Source organism: Crocuta crocuta, unplaced genomic scaffold, assembly GCF_008692635.1.
Source record: "Crocuta crocuta isolate KB4526 unplaced genomic scaffold, BGI_CrCroc_1.0 scaffold32, whole genome shotgun sequence".
NCBI classification, from domain to species: domain Eukaryota; kingdom Metazoa; phylum Chordata; class Mammalia; order Carnivora; family Hyaenidae; genus Crocuta; species Crocuta crocuta.
Window position 1 is genome coordinate 5607803 of NW_027529424.1, and position 24194 is coordinate 5631996.

Below are 24194 nucleotides of genomic sequence, written 5' to 3' on the forward strand. Positions count from 1 at the left end.
TTCTTATAATCTATTTTTTTTGTGGTAAGCATTTTATTTTTTAAAAATTTTTTCTTACAAATAGTTTATTGTCAAATTACTTTCCACATATATCATCTTGGTAAAAATATACATATACTTCTGTATAATCAGTAATAATGTCCCATCCTTCACTTCTGATTTTAGTTGATTTTTTTTTTTTTTTTTTTNTGATCTTCAGATTCTCTTTCTTTGAGTTTACTCTTCTTTTCTCCATGTCTTAAGATGGAAGGTCAAGATGTTGATTTAAAAGTCTTTTTTTAATTTTTTTTATCTATAAATTTCCTTCTAAGCTCTATTCTACCTGTGTACCATAAGTTCTAGTACATAATGCTTCAATTTTCAGTAATCTTAAAGAATGTTTTAATTTATCTCATAATTTCCTCTTTGTCTCACAGGCTATCTAATGGTGTTCTATATATTTGCGTGTTTCACAAGTTTTATTTGGATTTGAATATCTAACTTAATCCCATTATGATCAGAGAACACTATTTCAACCCATTTAAATTTGTTCAGGGGTTTGTTTTATGGCCTAGCATATGGTTTACCCTGTAGAGTCTTTCCTGTGCACTTGAGAAGAATGTTTATTCTGCTCTTACTTGGTAGAATGTGCATACATATCTGCTGGCTGTACTACTGTGCAAGTATTTGATTCCTTTGTTAATATACTATTTCTTTTTCTAACCATTATTGAAGGTGGGGCATTGAAATCGCCAAACATTATTGTTGAATTATCTATTTGCTCCTTCAATTCTGCCAACATTTGCTTCACATACCCTGAGGATCTGTTTGTTGTTAGCTGCCTATGTTTGTCTCTATTATATCCTTCTGAGGGACTGACTCATTATAAAATGTCCTTATAAAGTCCATTTTGTCTGATATTAGTTTTAATACTCCAGCTCATTTGTGATGGTTGTATATTTACAACTATCCTTTCAGTATTCACCCACTTGTATCTCTGCATCTAAAGTATATTTCTCATAGATATAGTTGGATCTTGAATGTTTTTATCCATTCTAACAATCTCTGAATTTTCATTTGTGGTTAATTAGTTTATATGTAATGTTATTACATACCTGCTGAATTTACATTTGCCATTTTCCTTTCTGTAATTTATATTTTTCTGTGATTTTTGTTTTTTTCTCCTTTCCTGTTTTATTTTGCATTAAATGAGTATTTTCTAGTAAAACATTTTAATTATTTTAAAGATTTTTTTCATTATATTTTTGAATTACTTTTAGTGATTGTGCCAGGGCTTATCATATATATCTTATTATAAATCTACTTCAGAATTATACTAATTCTAATGTGATACAGAAATTTTACTTCTATAATACTTTTCTTCACTTCGTTCTATTTTTTATTTATACTTACAAATATACATATGTACATATGTACATAACAGAAACATGTTAAATAATGAAAGCCACTATATATTATTTATGTCTATTAAAGAGACTGAGAAAGGAAAGGCAAGCATGTTTTTAAAGTTTGCTACACTTCCCTTCTTAGTTACCATTTCTGGATCTCTCCATTTGTTTCTGTGGATTCCAGTTGTATGTGGTGTGGTTTCCTTCAATACAGCTTTTCTCCCACCTAGCTCCTTTGTACTATTACTTTGAAACGTACTATATTTCTATATGTTATAGGCCCGAGAATACACGATTATAGATATTGTTTTATACTATTTCTTTTAAATCAAGAGAGAAAGAAGAAATATGCCTTTACAGTGTCTTTTATGATTGCATAATTATTTTTGCTGTTGATCTTTGTTTTCTTGTGTGGACTCATTTTCTTTTAATTTTTAATGTTTATTTCTTTTTGAGAGAGAAAAAGCATGAGTGGGGGAGAAAGGGTGACAGAGAATTCAAAGCAGGCTCCAGGCTCTGAGCTGTCTGCACAGAGCCCGACACCAGGGTCGAACTCACAAACCATGAGATTATGACCCGAGCCGAAGTCAGACGTTTAACCAACTGAGCCACCAGACACCTCTGTGTGGACTCAATTTTCCATATGAGATCATTTGCTTTCAGCCTGAAAAACATCCATTTCTTGTAAGGCAGGTCTGCTGGCAACAAATCTCTCAGCTCTTGTTTATCAATGTATTTTGTCTTCATTTTTTTAAAGATAGGTTTGCTGAACATAAGATTCTTTGTTGATAGTTCTTTGTGTTCTTTTAGTATTTTTTTTCATATATCATATTACGGTTTTCTGGATACCTTTGTTTCCACTGAAAAGTTAGCTGTTAATCTTATTGGGATTCCCTAATAATCAAGGAGTTATTTTTTTTCTCTTGCTACTTTGAAGATTTACTTCTTGTTTTTGGCTCTCATCATTTTTACAGTGATGTCTGTTTTTAAATCTTTATTTATCCTTGGAGTTCACTGTACTTCATATTTTTTTAAAAATGCTGGGAGGTTTGCAGTCATGTAAGTCAAACATGAGTTCTTAGTGATTTGCCCAATGATTTGTCCAATGATTTGCCCAATACTAATCTATTATCACATCAATCATTCTAGATTCCTTTCCTCTTCTATGTATAAATTTCCACTTCAATAGTGAGAAATATGGCCCCTACCATTCATCATCCATTATTTAATTGCTGAATTCTAGTATACATGCATAGCAGTATCAGAATTATTAACCTGTAACCCCTGGGATCATCTTATCAACTGAAATACATTGGGTTATATGCAGTTCATTCTGCCTTTAGTTTTACAGACTCCTTTCATTTTGAAAATTACTTAGATCAGCACCTTTTACCGGACTCCCCTCGGTGAAGTTGTTTCATACATTTCTAATACCACTGGATACTCTTGTCACCATCTGCACTTCTTCCTGAGATCCACTGACCTGATAGATGGCTTTTTTTTTTTTTAATTCATAAAGTTCCCTCATTGCTCTGTAGAGTTCAATGGGTATAGACAAATGCATATTGTCATGTGCCTCCATTAGAGTATCATACAGAATAGTTTCACCACCTTAAAACTCCCTGTGCTTTACCTATTCATCTCTGCCAAAGCCCTGTCAACTAGTGGTCATTTTACTGTCCCAAATAGGCCATCTGCCTATTCCAGAATGCCATTCAATTGGAATTGCCCAGTATCTTCAGACTGGCTTATTCAACTTAACAGTATGTATTTAAGGTTCTTCATATCTTTTTGTGGCTTCAGAGCTCGTTTCTTTTCTTTTCTTTTCTCTGAATGATATGCTATTGTATGAATGAACCATCACTTATTTATCTATTTACTTATTAAAGGACATCTTGGTGCTCTACATTTGATGATATGAACACAGCTCCTATAAAATTATATACAGATTTTTTGCAAACATACATTTTCAAGTTAACTGGGTAAATACCTAGGTGTATGACTGCTGCATTTTATGTTAAAACAAAAACAAAGAGAGTGAAACTCTTTTCCAAAGTGGCTGTACCATTTTGCATTCTCACCAGCAATGAATAAAAGTGTCTGCTTCTCTGCATCATCATCAGTATATGGTATTGTCAGGTTTTTTGTTTTTAGAAAATCTATGTAGGAGTATCTCATTATTGCTTTACTTTCTAATATGCTAATGACAATAGTGAGCATCTTTTCCTGTGCTTACTTACCACCTGTTTCATTTGTTTGGTGAGATTTATATTCAGTTCCTTAGCTCATTTTGTAACTGGAGTTTTTCTTATTGCTGAGCTAAAAGTATTCCTTGTACATCTTGGATATTGGCCCTTCATTATATTATGTGATTTGTAAATATTTTCTGCTAAATCTGTGTCTTACTTTTCATGTTCATAACAGTGTTTTTTTAAGGTTTTAATTGTAATCAAGTGTTGCCTATCATTTTTCTTCTCTCACAGATCATACTTTTAAATTAAAAAAATTTAAATTTAAAAATTTATCACCAACCCCAAGATCAACTACATTTTCTCCTTAAATGATACTGTACTTTATAGTTTTACAATTTACATTTAGGTCTATATTCTAGACAATTTTTGTGAAATGTGTAAATTCAGTGCCTAGATGATTTTTTTTCTTTTTACGTGAATGTCAAAATTTCCCAGGAGCATTTTTTGAAAGCCTATCCTTTCTCCATTGAATTGCTTCTGTTCCTTTGTCAAAGTTCAGTAGACCGATTTCTGGGCTGTTTTTCTCCACTGATCTGAGTCTATTATCAATATCAATGTGTCTCAATTCTGCAGTGATATATTAAGTTTTGAAGTTGAGCCATGCCAGTCTTCTCACTTTGCTATTCCTCCGTACTGCGTTGATTACTGTAGGTATTTTTCCCCATGCATATAAACTTTAGAGTCATTTTGTGTGTATTTACAAAATAACCTGCTAGGGTTTTGTTTGGTATTGCATTGAATCAATAGATCAAATTTGAAAGAAGTGACATGCTAACAATATTGAATTTTTCTATCCATCAACACAGAACATCTCTTGGAATATTTATTCACATTATTGACTTTTTTCTACCAGTTTTATATTTCTGTATATAGATCCTGTATATGTTTAGTATATTTATACCTAAGTTTTTTTTCTAAATAATGTAAATGGTACTTTGTTTCTGCTTTTATATTCTTATTGTTTATTGCTGGTTGTACTGGGAGTCCCCAAGACTATGCTCTGAATTGATGAATTCTTAGACTCCTAGGACTCAGAAAAGTTGTTATAATCCTATTTTTTTTTTTATTAAAGCAAAAGGATACTCATTAAATTGGCAAAGGAAAAAAGTCTATGGGGTGTAATCTATTAAAAACTAGGCACAAGCGTCCAGGTGTATTCTCCTAATGGAGTCACATGGATACACTTAATGTTCCCAGTGACAACTTGTATAAATTGCCACCAACCAATAATAGTCAACCAAGTCCAGAGTTAGATATTTTATTGGAAGTAAGTCACATATGCATGTAGTACTTGGAAGGCTGATGGGAGAGACAAAGACACCAACCCCTCAGAACAGAATATGTGTTCATCATCTATCATGCTTGTTAACATAAATTATCTCATCGATTTAGTACCATTTGGTTGAAGGCCAGGCCTACAAAACTTGACATGCATGATACGAAAGATTTTATGCTAATAATGATAATAAATTACATTATCAAACAAGTGTAGCATAATCCCAGACTTTCTTCATACAAAACCCTTCTTATCAGGGAAATATTCCAAGAATGGCTAGGATCCAGAAAACTGTGAATCCTGAAAATAGAAGTTTAATCACAAAGTGCAGAATCTGAGCAACCTAGGCCTGTGAGTTATCCTTCTTCCTGCACGCTGGTATAGGAAAGCAATTAGCTTTTATATATTAACTTTGTATTCTGCCACATTTCTCTAATGGTTTCTTAGGTCCAGGAATATATTCTGTTGTTGTTGTTTTGATTCTTTGGGATTTTCTACAAAGACATCTATGAACAAAGAAAAGGTTATTTACTTCTTCCAAATGTATATGCTTTAATTTCCTCTTCTTGTTGTATTGCATTGGCTAGGATGTCTGATACAATGTTAAACAGGAGTGGTGAGAGGAGATTCTTGCCTTGTTCCTGATCTTAAGGGCAAAACATCCAGTTTCTTGTCATTAAGTCTGATTTTAGTTGAGAGGTTTTTTTGTAGATGTTCTTTATCAAATTAAGGAAGCTTCTAATTATTTCCAATTTACTGAGAGTATTTAAAGATGGATGTTGGATTTTGTGAAGTACTTCTTTTTCTGCATCCATTGATATGATCATATATATACTTTCTTTCCTGCCGAATGGATGAATCTGCATGCTTCTATTTGGTATTAATGTATGATTCTTTTTATGCATTTTTGGACGCAACTTGATAATATTTTCCAAAGATTTCTATGTCTATTTTTATGAGAGATACTTCTGTGTAGTTTTCTTGTCTTGTAATGTCTTTATTTGATTTTGGCATCGGGGTTAATAGTGGCCACACAGAATGAGTCAGAAAATGTTTCCTATGGGGGCGCCTGGGTGGCTTAGTCGGTTAAGCGTCCGACTTTCGCTTAGGTCATGATTTCGCGGTTTGTGGGTTCGAGCCCCGCGACGGGCTCTGTGCTCACTGCCAGCTCAGAGCCTGGAGCCTGTTTGAGTCTGTGACTCCCTCTCTTTCTCTGACCCTCCCCTGCTCACGCTGTCTCTCTCTCTCCTAGAAATAAATAAAACATTAAAAAAAAAAATAAAAAAAAAAAGAAAATGTTTCCTATGATTCTATTTTCTGGAAGAGATTAGAGACTACTAGTGTTATTTATTCTATAAATGTTTGATAGAATTTACCAGTGAATCCATCTGGCCTGGGGCTTTTATTTACTTTTTTCTGGAAGGTTAATTTTTTATTAAATTTCATTGACAGATATAGGTTTATTCACATTATCTCTTTTTCCTTGTGTAAGTTTTGGTAGACTGAGTCTTTTAAGCAACTGTTCCATTTAAACTGTGTTATCAATTAGATGGTCAATGAGTGGTCCACAATTTCCCTTTATTATGCTCAAAATGTCCATGAGATTATAGTGAGGAATAACCTTATTTCACTTTTGGTATGAATAACTAGTGCTTTTTTCTCTCTCTGGTTAATGCGATGAGAAATTAACGAACTTTAAGATTTTAAAATACCTTTTAGCTTCTGTTATTTTTCCCTATTGATTTCTGCACTTTTATTCTTTCTTTTCTTGTCCATTTAGTTCAAAATGTTTTCTATATCTTATATCAGAACTATGTTTACTATCGACTTTATTTCTGGTATTTCTATTCTTTTCTACAGCTTTGGAATTTAACAAACATTTATTTATTTAATTATACTAGTTTTGTTCTATATGATATGGTTAATTTTATGCAACTCACTGATATTGTTTTAAATAGTATTCTTCATGCTTATTGGTTAAATTTATTCGAATTGGAAGGGATAAATTATTATTTCACAAAATATTAAATATATGCTCAATTCAACAAATTATGGTTTGAATTGGACTAAATTTATATACATAACTTTGGAGAAGTTGATGGTTTACTGCCTTCCATATAATTCAAAAACATAATGGGCCCCTAGGTGGCTCAGTCGTTTAAGTGTCCAACTTCAGCTCAGGTCATGATCTCACGGGTTGTGGGTTTGAGCCCCAGGTCGTGCTCTGTGCTGACAGCCAGCTCAGAGCCTGGAGCCTGTGTCAGATTCTCCATCTCTCTCTGACCCTCCCCTGCTCACATCTCTCTCTCTCTCTCTCTCTCAGAAATAAACATTAAATATATATAGAAGTGTGTGTGTGTGTATATATATACACATATATATGTGTATATGTGTGTGTGTGTGTACACACACACACACACACACACACACACACACAAAAACAAATACTTGGAGCACCTGGGTAGCTAAGTCGTTTAAGTGCCTGACTTTGGCTCAGGTGATGATCTCGCAGTTCACAAGTTCAAGCCCCACATCAGGCTGTGCTGACAACTCAGAAACTGGAGTCTACTTCGGATTCTTTGTCTCCATCTCTCTCTGCCCCTCCCCTGCACACACTCTGTCTCTTTCTGTCTCTCAGAAATAAACATTTTTTAAAAAGATGAAAAATTTATTTTAAGCCTATCTAGGATCCTAAAATGGGGATGGCAATGCCCTACCAATAATAGTATAGAACAATATTATAATTGACCATTCTGATACCTGTAGGACAAGGGGATTAATAAAAAAGGAATAGGAGATGCCTGCGTGGCTCAACCGGTTGAGTGTCTGACTCTGGATTTTGGCTCAGGTCATGATCTCACAGTTTGGTTTGTAAGTCTGAGCCCCACATTAGGCTCTAGGCTGGCAGTGTGGAGCCTGCTTGGGGCTCCCTCACTCTCTCTCTCTCTCTCTCTCTTTCCCCCTCTCTGCCCCTCCCCAGCTTTCTCTCTCTCTCTCTCTCTCAAAAGGAGAGTAAATAAACATTAATTTTTTTTTTTCAATTAAATAAAAAGGAATTGAAGAAATGGAAGAAGGAAATAAGGGGAATAACAGGAGGTGGAACAGATGCTGTCACTGAATCTCTATCAGAGTGCAGCTAGTTTAGTATTTCTTGAGTATTTATGGAAATTAATATACCTTTGTACTTTTATACTATTTATTATATTCATATTAAATATATTTATGTATTTACACTTAAAATATTATCTCTGTGGGCACATAATTATTCTTTTTCTCCCACCAATTTTACCCAGGGTTTGCAGATTTGAATTTACTTTTTCATGTGTAATGAAAAATTAGAAGAGGAATGGACATCATTCAGAGAACAGGTGAAGTTCCTAGAAAAACTTTAACAGATCTATGTTCACAAGTAACTAAAGTAATGCCAATTCATTCTAGAACTATTAAGGAAATTGAACCCACTTTTAAATATTTTTCCACAATAGAGGAGTCTTACTAAAACATTAAGATGACAACAGCAATAACAATACAAACAACAGAAGCAGAGATAATTTTGATAGAAATTCAGAGGGAAAAAAGCATCCTCAACTCTCTATGTGATGCTAGTGAATGTGGTAACAGATTAAAGTTCATTTGGTATCAAAATAAAATTACTTGACAATCTCAATTATGAATACTAAAGTAAAATATATGTATATATTTATATGTATACATATATGCATATAAAAGATATTACATTTTGAATAAGTTGCATTTATCCTATGTGTAAACAGTGGCTTATTACTGGAATATTTACCAATATAATTCACCACATTACTGGATTAAAACTAAATAAAACATACGATCCTTCCAAAAGACACAAAAATAAAATAAAACCAAAAGAGCAAAATCAATAAAACATCCATTCAAGGACTCTAAGCTAACAAAATAAATAGTAATTTTCTTAATTCAATAAAAGGTATCTGTAAAAGATCCACAGAAAATATTATGCTCACTAGTAAAATCTTTTGGGCATTTATTTAAATAAGGAAATAAGGACAGAAATAAAATGAGGATGATTGTTATCACTACTCCATTCAGCTTCATGCTGGAGCTCCTTGTCAAGTCTCTAAATTAAGGCAATTCTTTTAGAAACAAAATGTGTAATGATTAGAAAGGTTTTATATGCAGATGATGTGTCTACATTAAATTCTACTATAAACCCAATATTCCCAGAATTCAAAGATTCTGTAAGACAAATAATTAGAATTGTAAAGAGTTTGGCATTGTTATTGCATATTAGAGCATTATGTGAAAGAAATCTACATTTATAGTAGCAAAAGATTTGATGTTAACAAGTATAACTTACAACAGGACCAAATATATATAACAAAAATAAGTGATCTAACTGTAAATACTTTGTAAAATAATAAAACCTCAATAAATAGATTAAAATCCCAAACTATGGGAATCACAACACATCTATCAATGGAAAGATTAAATATTTACTCCGTCACTTGTCTCCAAAACTGATCTAGATTTAGTACAATTTTAACCTAAATACGACCACCAGTTTCTTTGGAACTTGAGAGGTTGATTCTAAAACTTATATGGAAATGTAAAATTCCAATAACAGTTAAGACCCTTCAACAGAATAGGCTGAGGAATCTTACCCTCTCAGACATTAAGACTAATGATAAAGTTCAAATTATTAAGAGTCTGATATGTGGTAGGATTAAATAAGACTAACATACCTGAATAGAGAGCTCTGAAACAGAATCAATAAGAGAAGAACAATCACACAGGAAAATCAGCAAAGAACTTGATAGCCATTTGCAGAGGAGAAGAAATGGAAATAAACAATGTGAAAAAAATATCCAATGGATTTGTAATCAAGGAAGGTCAAATGACAGTCACCTTTATAATTTCATGTACATCAGATCTGCAAATACCCTACTGATGGAAGTGTAAATTATATGTCTTTCAGAAAACAATGAAGTTTTAGTAAAGCCGAGCAGATAAACACTATGACCAGAAATTTAACTATTAAAGAAACCACTGTTCATTTCCACCTGGAGGCATAATGGACATTGTACATAGTCATATCATTCATAAGACCAAAAGCTGAAACAATGCAAATGCCAGCAGTAGCAATAATTGAAAATAATGCAAAGGATTATGATACAAAAGTAAAAGTTATACACTTCATGATGTTAAAAGAAAAAAGCCACACAATGAGTTTATATATATAATACATATTATATATTTATGTAAATATATAATATGTATTATATATTAATATTTTGAATATTGTATTTAATATATAATAGTTATATTATCTAGATCACAAATAAGCAAAACTAAACAAAGTCAGCAAATCAATTGTATAGAGAATTATTAACACAAAACCAAGATGGTGATTACTTCCAGAGAAAAAAGACTGGGATAAAATCCAAAAGATGCCTACAGGGAATTTTCAACAATATTGTCAAGGCTCAGTTTATTTAGCTAGACACAATGCATGCACATGAATTTGTTTAGTATTCTTTATACTGTACATATATGCCATATCTATAGGCTAGAATAATATAATTGTAATGATATTTTAAATGAAGTATTCCTTTATTAAGAAAATACAAATATATATCCTCAAAATGTAAATAATATACTATTTTTTTTTTGCTTGGAATAAATTATTTTTAGAGTTTGTTGAATCTACTATAAGAAAGATGTCTCAAGCAACCAGGAATAGTTTTTTAAAGGGAGGTGAGTTTATTTTATGATAGGTGGCCTTTAAAATTTTGTCTCTTTAGGGGTTTTTGCCCTGATTCTGCTTCAAGAATCTGCCAACTTTTATAATTCCCTTATAAAATCTTTTTGTATTTGTTATTTAATTCTCCTGACAACATCTTTATTTTATGAAGACCCCTGCCTCAAACATAGTGGTTCCCTGAAGGTACTTAGTCATTGCTGTAGACATCCCTAAACTGAATTATGAAGCTGCTTTACACTAAAGAGGCAAACCAAACCAGAGGAGAAATCGAATGTAGTCTGAAGAGACAAAACTGAACTAATCACTTTAGATAGATATTCCATTGCTTGCACAGCTGGGTGTAATATGCTCATTTTGTAAATATGCTTTGTTATTTTCTTGGTATGAGTCAGTTTGCTTGAATGGATTAGAAATTTGAAAGCTGCTTTGTCTGATGTCATGGTAAATGTGTATCCTGATACAGGAATGCTTATATCTTGATAAGCATTGATGCCCACCCCCACTGCACAATTCCCTCCCCTGGTGTTGGAAGCCAAGGGAACAAATGACACACAAAGGCTTAAACTCAAGATTCCCCAGCTTCTGTAGAAGCTGGAAATAGTTTAAAAAATTAATACAGTGAACTGAGTATAATATTAAAGCTGTTCACATAGTTTGGCACTCTCAGAGAAGAGAGATTCAGGAAAAATATACTTTCTTTTTTTTCACAGAGGGTACCTACAAGTAACTTCCCCACTACCATTGGCAGTGGCAGCTTCATTAGGTAGCCACCCAATATTTCTCTAGAATGCAGGATAAGATGATAGAAATACTCTGAGTACCACATCACTGATTAAGTGGGTAAAAGATATTTAAAAGGCATTGTAGGTACTCAGAGTTGGATGAGAAGAAAGGGCCAGAGCTACTAGAATGAAGGTGTTGGAGACAACTTTTAAGAAACATCTGAATTGCCCTAATGGGTCACAACTGGCATTAACAATGAGAGAACAAGAGAGAGAGAAGGAGGGGGAGAGAGAGAGAGAGAGAATGAAAGAGACAGAGACAGATAGAGAAGAGAAACAGAGACAGAGATATTTCCTCTAAAGAGTCCATGATAATATCTACTAGCCCACATGCTCTTCCAAAACCTCGCCGTTCCATTATCAATAGGTAGAATCTAAGTATCCTCCCCCAGAAACTGGCTAGTTCCCTGTGTTTGCCTCCACTGATATAGGTAAGGTACCACCACGTGATTCTGGCAACTAGAGAATAAAAGGCAACGCAGGTTTCCACCTGCTCTGTATTGGGACACTTACCTTTGGAACCCATTCCTGATGAAGCCCACACTACATGGAGTCTCATGTCAAGTAGAACAGAGGCACCTGCTCTTAGCCCCAACTGAGCGTGTAGACAACAGCCAGGATATACCAGCTATGGCCACGTGACTGAGCCAGACTGGAAGCTGATTCTCCAACTCTCAGCTGAGGCTATCTTGAGCAGAGCTGCATCTTTCCCAACACACTTGCTAAAACTGAAAGTCTGTGAGCAAAATAAAAAAAAAAACTGTTATTATTGTAAAGTACTCAATTGTAGTGTGGTTTATTATGCAGGCATATATAACTGGAACAGATCTCCACAAATTATGGCTGGGTAGGAAGTAACAAATGAGCTCANAAAAAAAAAAAAAAAAAAAAAAGAAAAAATAAAAAAGAAAAACATAGGATGGGCTTTGAATGAACTCTACAATCAAAATTTGCTTTTTATTTTTTAAGTCCTTCAAAGAAAAATTGTGTGGGGCCATTGGAAAAGGTTATTCAGAGTAAGCTTTGAATTAAAAAAGGTAATTGAGAAAATAATTAGATTATTTAATTTATGCTTTAATGGAATTTCTTTGGAAGAATCACTAGCCTACTTCTCCTTTGAAGTAGGGATCACCAGTGCAGATAAAGCCATTTAGAACTTCTTGGCAAAGGAGATGCAATAATTATTAAGACATAATAAAATCATCTCAACTTCTGGAGGACAGAAATCATGGAAGTGCTGAATATAACACATAAATCATTACTTGTACAAAGATTTTATTCTATGTCTGTTAGATGGATTTGCAAATATTGAACCACCCTTCCAACCCAGGAATAAATCCCACTTGATTTTGGTGAATGATTTTTTTAATATACGGTTGGATTTAGTTTGCTACTATTTTGTAGAATAGTTTTGCACCTATGTTCACCAGGGATGCTGGCCTGTAGTTCTCTTTTTTTAGTAGTGTCTTTATATGGTTTTGGTATCAGGGTAATGCTGAACTCATAGAATGATTTTAGAAGTTTTTCTTTCTTTTCTATTTTTTGGAACAGTGTGAGGAAAAATAGGTATTAACTCTTTAGATGTTTGGTACAATTCACCTGTAAAGTCATCTGGTCCTTTGTGTTGTGTTGTTGGGAGTTTTTTGATGCCTGTTTCAATTTACTTGTTAGTTATTGGTATGTTCAAATTTTCTATTTCTCCTGTTACAGTTTTGGTAGTTTATAGGTTTCTAGGAATTTATCCATTTCTTCTAGGTTGTCTAATGTGTTCATAATATTCTCTTATAATTGTATTTCTGTGATGTTAGTTGCTATTTCTCCTTTCTCCTTTGTTATTTTATTTGAGTCCTTTCTCTTTCTCTCCCTTATTTTTTTCTTGATAAGTCTAGCTAGAGGTTTATCAATTTCATTGAGTATTTCAAAGAACCAGCTCCTGGTTTCATTGATCTGTTCTATGTTTTTTTTTTTTTTTAATTTCTATATCATTTATTTCTGCTCTCATCTTTATTATTTCTTTCCTTCTGCTTGTTTCAGGTTTTTCATGTTGTTCTTTTTCTAGCTCCTTTAGATATAAGGTTAGCTGATTTGAGATTTTTCTTGCTTTGAGGTAGTCATGTAGTAAATTTTGGAAAGGTCCTCAAAAGAGTCAAATTCATGGTTTTGTATATATCTATATAGATATAGATATATTAAATATATACCATGAATGTGTATAATTGTATATATTTGTGTGTATATATGCATATATATTACAAGGTCTATAGATTGATATATATCAATCATCAGTCTGTATTTTTCTCATGCTACTGAACAGAAAATTTAATAAAGCATTACCTTTATTGAAAAAGCAATTTCTCATCTATCTGGAATAGTCTCATCTCACTAGTGAAGGGCAATATGGCTTTTGTATACAAATGCATATTTGTCTACAAGTAGCAAATTCTGTAGCATTTACATGTGGGGCATATCATTGAATACACAGAGTAGGGTTCTTTAAATGAGTTTACTTTATCTATCTATTTTTCAATATCAAAAGCTGTCTATCTTGTAAAGTATCCATTTAGTCTACGAGAGGTAATAGGAAATATTTTAAATTTTAAATTGAGATTGATGTATATTCACATTACATAATGTATACATAAAGTATAGAACAAAGTATTAGACATGTAGTCTGCTCACAATTCCATTTCATTTTCTTTTAAAATTTTGGCTAACTGAAGTCAACACAAGTTCAATTATTTGTGAATGTTTTTTACTTTCAAAAGCAAATGTGCTAAAGAGTATTTTATATATTTATGCATTTTTTTTAAAAAAGGTTCAGCTAGCTGATTTATTCATGAAATGTTGAAGGGACCCAGGCAAATCCCCAAAGTGATGCTAATTTTTAAATTAAATATACATAAATTAATCCACATAACTCTGGGAGCAAAATAATTTTTGGAAAATGCATGGAATTCATTATGAGCCATTAAAAAAGCATTTAGTAATTACTAGTGGTGAGAACAATTTATAAAATAAACTTGCACTTTTTTCCTGTTTTGTAATGATGAGGCTTACTTAGATTTAGAGAATCCAATTGCTTTTTCTAGTATTTCCTTAAAAGAATCATTTAAAATTTTCTGCTCTTATAGGAAAAAAAAACAATACTAAAGCTTCAACACAGAGACTTCAATGGAAAAATTATGACGAATATCATTAAAGGTGAAGTTACCTTATAATCTCAGTCTTTTGTTACTTAAATACTTAATTCTCTCTCATGGACTTGTGTAAAGAATATTGTATGAATAGAGTATTGTATGAATGAGCTTAAACATTAATTCACTTACCCCCATAATGAAAGTGTATTTAATGTCTATTACGGGCTATATCCTCTCATAGGTATGTGATTTATATTATCTCAGTTATTCTGAATTATCTCAAACCACTGAGCTAAGCTCTGATGCCTCCATCTTATAGTTGGGAAGGTACAGTGATTTGCTTCTCCTCAGACATGGGCAATATATGGCCTGTAGTCCAAATCTCCCCATCATCTGTTTTTGTAATTAAAGTCATACTGAAAGCTATGCCTATTCTTTTACATCTTGTCTGCAGATGTTTTCTCTTGACAGTGGATGAACTGAGTATATACAACAGAAATCATATGCCCTGCAAGGCAAATGCCAGANGGGAGGGGAGGGGAGGGGAGGGAAGAAGTCTTTGATCCCAGCTTTAGGTTACCAATAAGAACTGACTTTCAAATTCAGGGTCTTTAAATGCTAAAATCGCTACATCATGATGCATGCCAAAGGAAAATAAATGTTAAGGTGGAGAGTAAACAATAACTTACTAATAAGAAAAACTATTTGCTTAATTATTTACAAAAATAAAATGAGGGTTTGAGATTTAAAGACTGTCTTAGAAATATGCCACGATTATGAACCTAGACCATGTGTACAAATGTTCTTGGACTCAGAACCCATCATTTTAAACATGAAACCAATACCTGATTACCCTACACTCAAAGTTCTGGGGCAGATGGGCTCTTTCTAACATTATTACTTATTATTCTGTAATTCTGATACCCACATCAGGCCTATGGCAGGTCTGACTCACTTAATTGGAAATGATCCAAAATAGTTTAAAATATTGTTTTAAACCTATAGTGCATATGAACTATGCTTATACACAGAAAGTAATATGTAAATCACATTCTTATGACCTATTGTTATTCTTTCTGAGCATTTATGAAAATAACACACAATAATTCAATGTAACACAAAAAGGGTTTTCAAAATTTTGGCAGCATTCTGTGAGACCCTCTAGGGGGTAATAGAATTAATATTTGCATAGTTACTGATTTAATGTTAGAATCACCATTACATATATGACTTCTTTTGTTATCCACGTATACAAACACACACAACAGACAAGCAAACATGGGCCATTTAATCAGATTAAAATTATTAAGCAGATATAAAGTATTATTATTCTAGGTCTAGACATCAAATGCAGATATTCTTGAGGGGAAGTTAGATTATGAAACCCCCTCCCTTTTTTTTTTTTTTTTTTTTACAATATTACACCGAAAAGTTTATAGCAAATTTAATCAAGGCACTATGACAGGAAGTAGGTCAGTGTATAACAAAGGTTTCTCAAAATCAATGTGTCAGCACCACTGACATTTGGGGATGGATAATTCTTTGTCATTCTATCTTGTTAACTGTAGGGTGTTCAGGAGCATTCCTGGTTTATATTCACTATGTAGAGGGTAGCTCTATATTCCCTAACTGTGACAATGAAAAATATCCCCAGACATGATAAAATGTCACCAGAGGGGCAAAGACATCCCTGGTTCATTAGCACAGTGTAAAAATATACACTGGAATGTGTACAGTCTATGAATGCAAAAAAATGAAATCATATTAAACAGTTACATTAGTCATTGAGAAATGAGAAGGGGGGTGATATAAGGAGATGGTTTGGAAGTTGAATATATAGCATTTGACGGAGCAAAAGTGGACTGTAAAGCATTTTCAAACCTCAGTCAGAAAAAGTATCATTAGAGAATTAAGGGTGTCTATTGTGAAGTCTAACTTATAGCAATTCTGATTGATTTTGTATATGAAGGAGCTTAGGAATATAGATCCCAACAAACATGAGAGAAAAAATGGACATAAATACTGAAACACTATGAGAAGACAGGGCCAGAATTAAAGACAGAGTAGTTCAGTTTGCAGCTAATAGTAACTGGAATGGGTGATGAAGAAATCCTAGCAAAGTGGGGCATACCCATTTTGGTTATACCTAGAAACCACGTCTTATAAAATGCTTCTTTATAGAAATCCCTAACATTATGCCATCTTTAAAATTTGAGACAAAAATTCCCCAGGCCTGTGTTACTATGGTGGCTTTAACAATTCCAGGACCGACTGCCCCTCCCCCCTGTCTCTCTCTCTCTCTCTCTCTCTCTCTCTCTCTCTCTCTCTCTCTCACACACACACACACACACACACACACACACACACACACACACCACACACACACACACTACATTTGTCAAAAATTATTGTGTCCTAAAAGCATTCTAATACATACGGCATGAGGTTATTTGGGGAAACCTTTCATGTTCATGTTGTAGGGTTTGAAATTCCTGTTTCTAAATGGTAAAGGAGAGAAGTGTGTTCCTCATATCTGCTTGAGGGACAGAGTGGTACTCTACTGGGCTTTTGGCATCTGTACTGACCAAGCTGGAAGCCACTAAAGACATCAGCTCCTTAAAGGAAAGATTCCTGTCAGATCACAATGCCTTCCAGCACTTTCTATGGTTTACTGTGCATAGCCCATGTTCAAAAGTCCTGTGGTTGATATTAATGAAATGAGATTCCTTTGGATAAGCAGAAATATGATGAAAATAATCTTAGAAATCTAGTATTTTGCTTTTGTGACCTCAATTCTTGATTTAAGATCTCACTCAGCCATCTATAACATTAGGACATTAAGTATTAATTTGTGCCAAATATTTGTTTTATATATTTCATATTTCAGTACTTATATTAAATATATACTTTTTAAATTTATATATTTATTTATGCTGAAAATAACTCTTGTACGAAGGAAAGAGGGCCAATTTACTCCCTGAAAATATTGACAGCCATTTTGAGAAGGAGTCAAAGAGAAGCATTTTTAAACATTTTGTTCAACACTTTCTACTCTTAGTGAACCAGAGAAACAAGGGTCCAGAGGGTGGTGTATACACTAGCCATCTATCACCATTTTGATATAGAAAAAACACAGATCACGTTATGCATCTTTTGTATTGTCTGTAATTTTCTTTAAAATTCTTCCACATCAGTAGCATGCAATTTTTCTTTACATTATAACCTAGCAGAATTCAGTCAACATGGTATATCCACAGGCCAAGGAAGCAATGGCATTTTCATTAACAGTGCTGGATATTAGGAACCATTTTTTAATTGTTGAAATTCAGTGATATTTAGGATATGTGGTTTGGAGAGAAATATTGTAGTGGCACTACCATCCTGGTCTGAATAATGTGAGAGTGTAAGTGATTCATAACCTCTCATCTTTGAAATGGAGGCCAGGTTGGAATAGTCTTCTGTGCCTGTATACAGCTACTTACAGAAAGATTTTGTCTCAGGACTTCTACCAGAAGGTTAGCTGAATTCCAAAATACCTAATTTTATTGTGGTTGCCCGTCACTGACTGGCAAGTTAATAAATGTATGTGTTTGTGGGAGAATCAGTCTGAGAATTCTTTCTTTGAACCATAACACCTTATAGCAAAAAATGCCAGCAAGGAGAATTAAGGCCATGTTTTACTGTTTCTGAAATACAAACTTTTAAAAATAATAAAACATTTCTGAAGCTGGGACATACTTTACAATCTGTTGGCTAGGTGACAGGATATACTTGTTATCAATGTATTCAGGCAAGTTAAAAAAAAAAAAAAAAGTGCCAGCTCTCCAGCTNCTAGAAATTCGGGATAATGGTATAGACTCATATAAGAAATGTTGCACTAATATTCTTAATGCACACAGGATTATATTTTATGAGGATGAATACAAAACACTGGCACTGATGCTTCTGAGTCCCAAGTTTATGTAAAAGAGTTGAATTTTGAATGTGATGATGTTTTAGAAATCCCTTAATTAATGCATTTGCCTATGTTTTCTACTTATTGTATACTGAAGAATGATATCATTATCATTGCCACAATCATCATCTTATGTGTAAATTAAGCAGCTCACTGACAAAGTACATATATAAAAACTTAAGTGGTAAATTTTGTTTCAAAATTTTGCAGTGGATGATTTTTTGTGGCTTTATAAACAGAAAACAAATAACCTACAAAACATTTATTTTATAATGAATGTCATTTTAGAATTGACAACATATGGTTATCTTGAACGGTGGGCATGTCTTAGTTATTTCTTACCAAACCCTGGCACAAACAAGAATACAGTATATCCTCTCTGAGAAGTAGACTCAGGAGACTTATCACTTACTCCTGAGAACTCACAAACTCAAATTCCAAGGCCATTTGGAAATACTTTCAAATTTCTTTTCAAATTATGGCCCCATTTCCACCCCAACGTATGTGTATGATGTTAGCTGGGACAGCAACAGTTCTACAAGGTAAATATGTAAATATACCCTACCTATGACCCTGGGCAACACTGACTTGTGAAACAATCCTTGAATTACTTCTAGGGTGTAAACATAAAATAAATGCAGCAGGCTCATAGGTTATAATTAAATTGAACAACACAACTTTAATAAATCAGAGCCTTAATAGATAAAAAAGTTATTAAGTCAAAATATTTTATGCTTTAATAAATCAAAAATTTTGTCAAGCTTAAGAAAATATTCAATGAATCCAAATGCCTAACATTAGTTTTTTCATCCCTCACATCTGAATATGTAATAAAGGATCATTATGTTGAGAACAATGTATAAATGCCTTAATATAGGATGTCCACTTTCCCTATTGTAGGGAAACAATATCCTGTTGCCATACTGTTGTTTTGGTGTGGTTTTTGTTTGAGATTATTCTTATTTTCCTCTCCTTCACCCCATCCATCAGATATTTAAATTCTGCACAGTTTGTGATGATTAAAACATCAAAAACAAACACTAGCTCAAAGAAGAAAAAGTCCAAAAACTGTTCCAATATTTAATACACACTTTGTTCATACTATGAATAAGCACAAAGCCATAAAAGACTGTCCTGAGTCATAACATACTGTAAAAGACACAAATGGATATTTCAAGAAATTCTGTACTAATTAGAAAGAACTTGGTGAAGAGAAAGTCTGCTGAAATTAGACGAAACCTCATACATCAAAAAAAAATGAATATACGTCTTTGGAAGGGTATTCCATTTTAAGGTAATAAAGTTTGAGAAAAATCCAAATTTACAAAGAAATATTAGAGAGTGGATCTTGTAAATTAAATTCAATAAATATCTCTGTATAGTTTTTCATATGCTAATTCCATAGAATGGTAATGTGGCTTTAGCACAAGGCAATTCTCATTAATGTCACTCCTCTGAGACTGAATGGAGAGGTTTTTGAAGGAAATGCAAAAGAAAAAAACATAGAAGTTTCCAGAAGAAATTGAGAATAACTCTTGGCTTTCACATAACAAGTGACAATGAAATGAAGGGGTATGAATTGGTAGGGGGAATAAACAAAACCAAAACACTATCTCTTATCAGATTAGAGGCATCTCTGCAGAGAATGTATGCGTTTCTGGAACAAGTAAAAGCAAATTGCTAATGGTACTGACTTTGGGACTGGTGGATGCCTCAGATAAGGCCTTGCATTTCTCCTTTCCTGTTAGTTTAAAGGCTTTCACAGAGAATAGTCATGAGAAACAGAAGGGTCATCTGGTATCAGTGACGTAGTGCATACAGCATACATTATCAATATTCACTAACGGGTACATGAATTTGGGCTCTAAGAAGTGAGCATCCCATTCATTTAAGACAATCTGGCAATCTGCCATGAAGCAAATTAGAATCCTAGGTGTAAGTATAGAAATCAGGCTAATCAGGCTCAAAGGAATAAGGAATGTCAAATTATTTATTGGTAATATTGAAGCCCACCAACCAAAGGCCACCAGGAACATATCTAAAGTGACACAAACTTCAAAGTCAGTTGTATCTGGTTGTTACAGCAAGGAGAACACATTCAAACAGAACTTTAGGGGTAGGGTTGAGATGGGAAGGACTCCTCACAGGAGGTGGAAGGTCTGCATTTGTGCTAGTTGATTCTGAAGAAGGAGAAAGGAAATTGGGCCTTATTCATGAATGGAGATTACCAAGAAGCAGGAACAATTAAGTAATGTGATATTATAATCATTTTTGTACTTAGGCTGCAAAGATTAAAGTTGGACCTATGGTTGTAAGTGTTGAGAAGTAGTGGTATTTTGAAATATGGTATGTTAGTCATTTGGAGGATGATTCTCTAGCCTAGCTTCTGGCCTATCAGTCTGGTTGGACACCTTATTATATTATGTGAGGAACACAGTTTCTTGATTACCAGCTGGAAAGATTTCCACTTTCTCAGTAGGACTGACCAGAAAATATAATGAGGTTCAAGATTTACCAAAAAGTTGTTTACATAACTTACTTATTAACTGTCAATAACTAAGAAACACATAATGCCCAATGTGAATGCAAGAAGACAGATTGTTTTGATAAAACTATAAAACATAGATAGATAGATAGATAAAATGGATGGGTGGATGATTCCAATTGCACCCCACTGCACACGTAGCACCATGAGACTCTGACAGTCACAAGCCAAGTAGAAGTCATGATTATAAGGTCACCTGAATAAAGCAAGCTTCATCACAAGGCACTTGACAGCAACATAAGAATGGAGTGGAGACGTGGCAGCTTTATACTGTTGCCTGACCCTGATTTAATATTAACACCTGGAGTTATGTTTTCTGTAGTTCCATGAATTAAATGGTATGCTCACCACTCGCTTCAGTGGTAGGCATCCTAGGTCTTACACATATGAAATTAAGAAAGATGTAAAGTCCTCATTTTCTGGTCCCAATAACCCCTGAGGAAGATGAGCAACAGAATTAAGTGGGAAAAGTCTAGGTACCAGGATTTGAATCATACATATCAATGTATGTGACCTCGGAAAAAGAACTTAACCATTCAGAGTTTCTGTTTCCTCAGTGTAAAACAGGGATGATGACATATACCTTTTAGGACTGCTAACAGTGTTATGTAATAGACATAAAAATGTCTGATCCATACCAAGCACTCAGCTTAAGTGGTTAAATTCTAAACAAAAATCTAATTCCTGTTACTTCAAATATGTACTTGCACATTCTCAAACTATGTCTAGGTTGAATAAGAAGTACCTATCGTGAATTCTTGTGGTTTCAAAGTTGCAAGGAACACAAAAATATATGAATTAGCCTTAGTCAAAGAAGGAAAAGAAGAAAGGTATTGGAGGTGGGGAAAGGAAAGGAGATGAGAGGGAGGGAGGAGGTGAAAACAAAGTTTCAGTGTGGAGAAGATGACATGTGTAGGAAGCACAGGAGATAGAGATCTAAAACGAGAATGAGAAATCAACAAACCCATTACCAACAAAGACTGCACTTTCTCCATTTGTTAAATTTGCTCCTCCATGTGCTTCCATTTATTTCTATATCTCTGCAACTTCGATTTCTAAATGTTTCATATCTGTGTCTACTCAACAATTAAAAGAGTACAATTCACCATTCAAGAGAACACACTGTGTGGCTATCACTTATTTCAACTCCACAGGGAAGAGGATTTGATTGCATCGTGTGGCCAACCATAAAATGCAAAAACAACAGCCAGGGGCTCAGATCTGGGGAAGAGAAATTGTGGGTTTCTCTTAAATAAAGGGTATCAATAGGTCACTGGGATTTGGGAAGAAATAGTAAAATATATTTACCATGAATATCTAGTAATAAATACTGACTATTTCCCTAGATAATGGTGGCAAGAGTAGAATTTAAATTTATTTTTCATTTAAATATTAATTTGACAAAAATAATAGTAGCTATCATTATGAGTTGTTACTGTCCATGGGGCAATCAATTTATAGGCATTATCTCATTAATCTCCACAAACTCACGGTAGATGCTTTCATTATCCTCAATTAGAGATGAGGACATTTAGGCCAAGAGAGAATGTTCAAAAGTGTGTGATTTAAAATCTCTTTGTAGAATAACTCTAAACCCGTCCAATAGTCAAGAGTAGGTTTGGGGACTAAATATCACAAGTATGCCAATAAGAATCTGAAATAAAATGGAAGACATTTTCCCTGGATGCTAGGCACATTTTTTTTTTCCCTAAGACTAGGAAGGTAAGAGGAAATTACCTGACTTGAAAATAACAAATGTTAGAAAATAACAAAAAAAAAAAAAAAAAAAGTTTCTTTTTAAGAATTAGGATAAACCTTAAAATAAGAAAGCCAACACAGAAATTTCAGCCTGTGGTTTCAATGAATCTCTTAATTTTACAATGTAAGTTTTTAAGTCCTGAGATAAATAATTCTGAATATAACTTTAGATAATACTAGCTATAAATAAGATAATGTGCAATGGTACTAATTCTTAACATTATACATTACAGCACTTAGCTAATGCAACTCCAGAATTTTCCAAGGAATGTGTCAAACTTAGAGAATTGTGCAAATAAGAGCCAAACCCCATTCTGTACTTAAGAAAATGGTGAAATGGAAAGTAGCCTTTGAAAGAAAAACAAAAAACAAAAAAACAAAACAAAACAAAAAATCATGAAACAGGATATAGAGCAAGGATAAAGGTGACAAGGGCAAAGTCAAAAACAGTAATTATAACCTCCTGTAGGAGAACCAACTTTGACAGTTAAAATTTGTCTTACAATTTTGTGAACATGGAATATTAACCTGATATAAAGGGAAGAGGGAAGCAGCACATCAACTTGCACATTACAGTTCAAACACACAGATTTTCAGCAAACACGTCTTCATACAGGAAATAAAGGAGCCCAGTTTTATATAGGTTGCAGTTCCTGAGCCAATTTTCTATAAATACCCCACTGATGTCAAGTGAATTACAGTCTTCTCCAGCTAAGGAAGCTGTAGGCAAACCCTGAAGCCTATTAAGAAGGAAATGACAAGCTTCAGGCACCTAATTGCATTAGCTCATCACCAGTAAGACACCAGAAGTCTAAAACTAATCTGACTGGGGATTGACTAGAATTGAATCTACTCTAGGATTCTTCCCCCTTCTCTTAAAAGTCTTGCATGTTTAAGGAGAAAAAATCTGTTTACTAGTTTGGTTGAAGGCAATTTTATTTTCTCTTTTAGCCAATGAGATAAAATGACATGCTTTGGTTACTTTTATTAATATTTATAAGAATATTATAAAAATAAGAAATTAAAAATAATTTTCAGAGGAAAACAAAGTACATATTCCCTATCTATTCTGCATTGTTGGTGGCAGTCATAAATTATTGCTGGCACATACACTCATCTCACTGCAAAGGACTCTCTTTCCCTACCTTCATGTTGCCAAAATTTGCTGGCCTCTCTGCTGTCTACAGTGGGCACCTACAGTATTTGATCTGTTTCTTTTTTGGTTATCAAGCAGTTATTGTCACTTGCAGCAAATCTAAACCATGCTCTGCTCAAATGTTTTCAGAACACTTATTTATTCTGGATACTTCTTGCTGGTGCCTCTGTGCCTTAACATCAAATAGCCCATA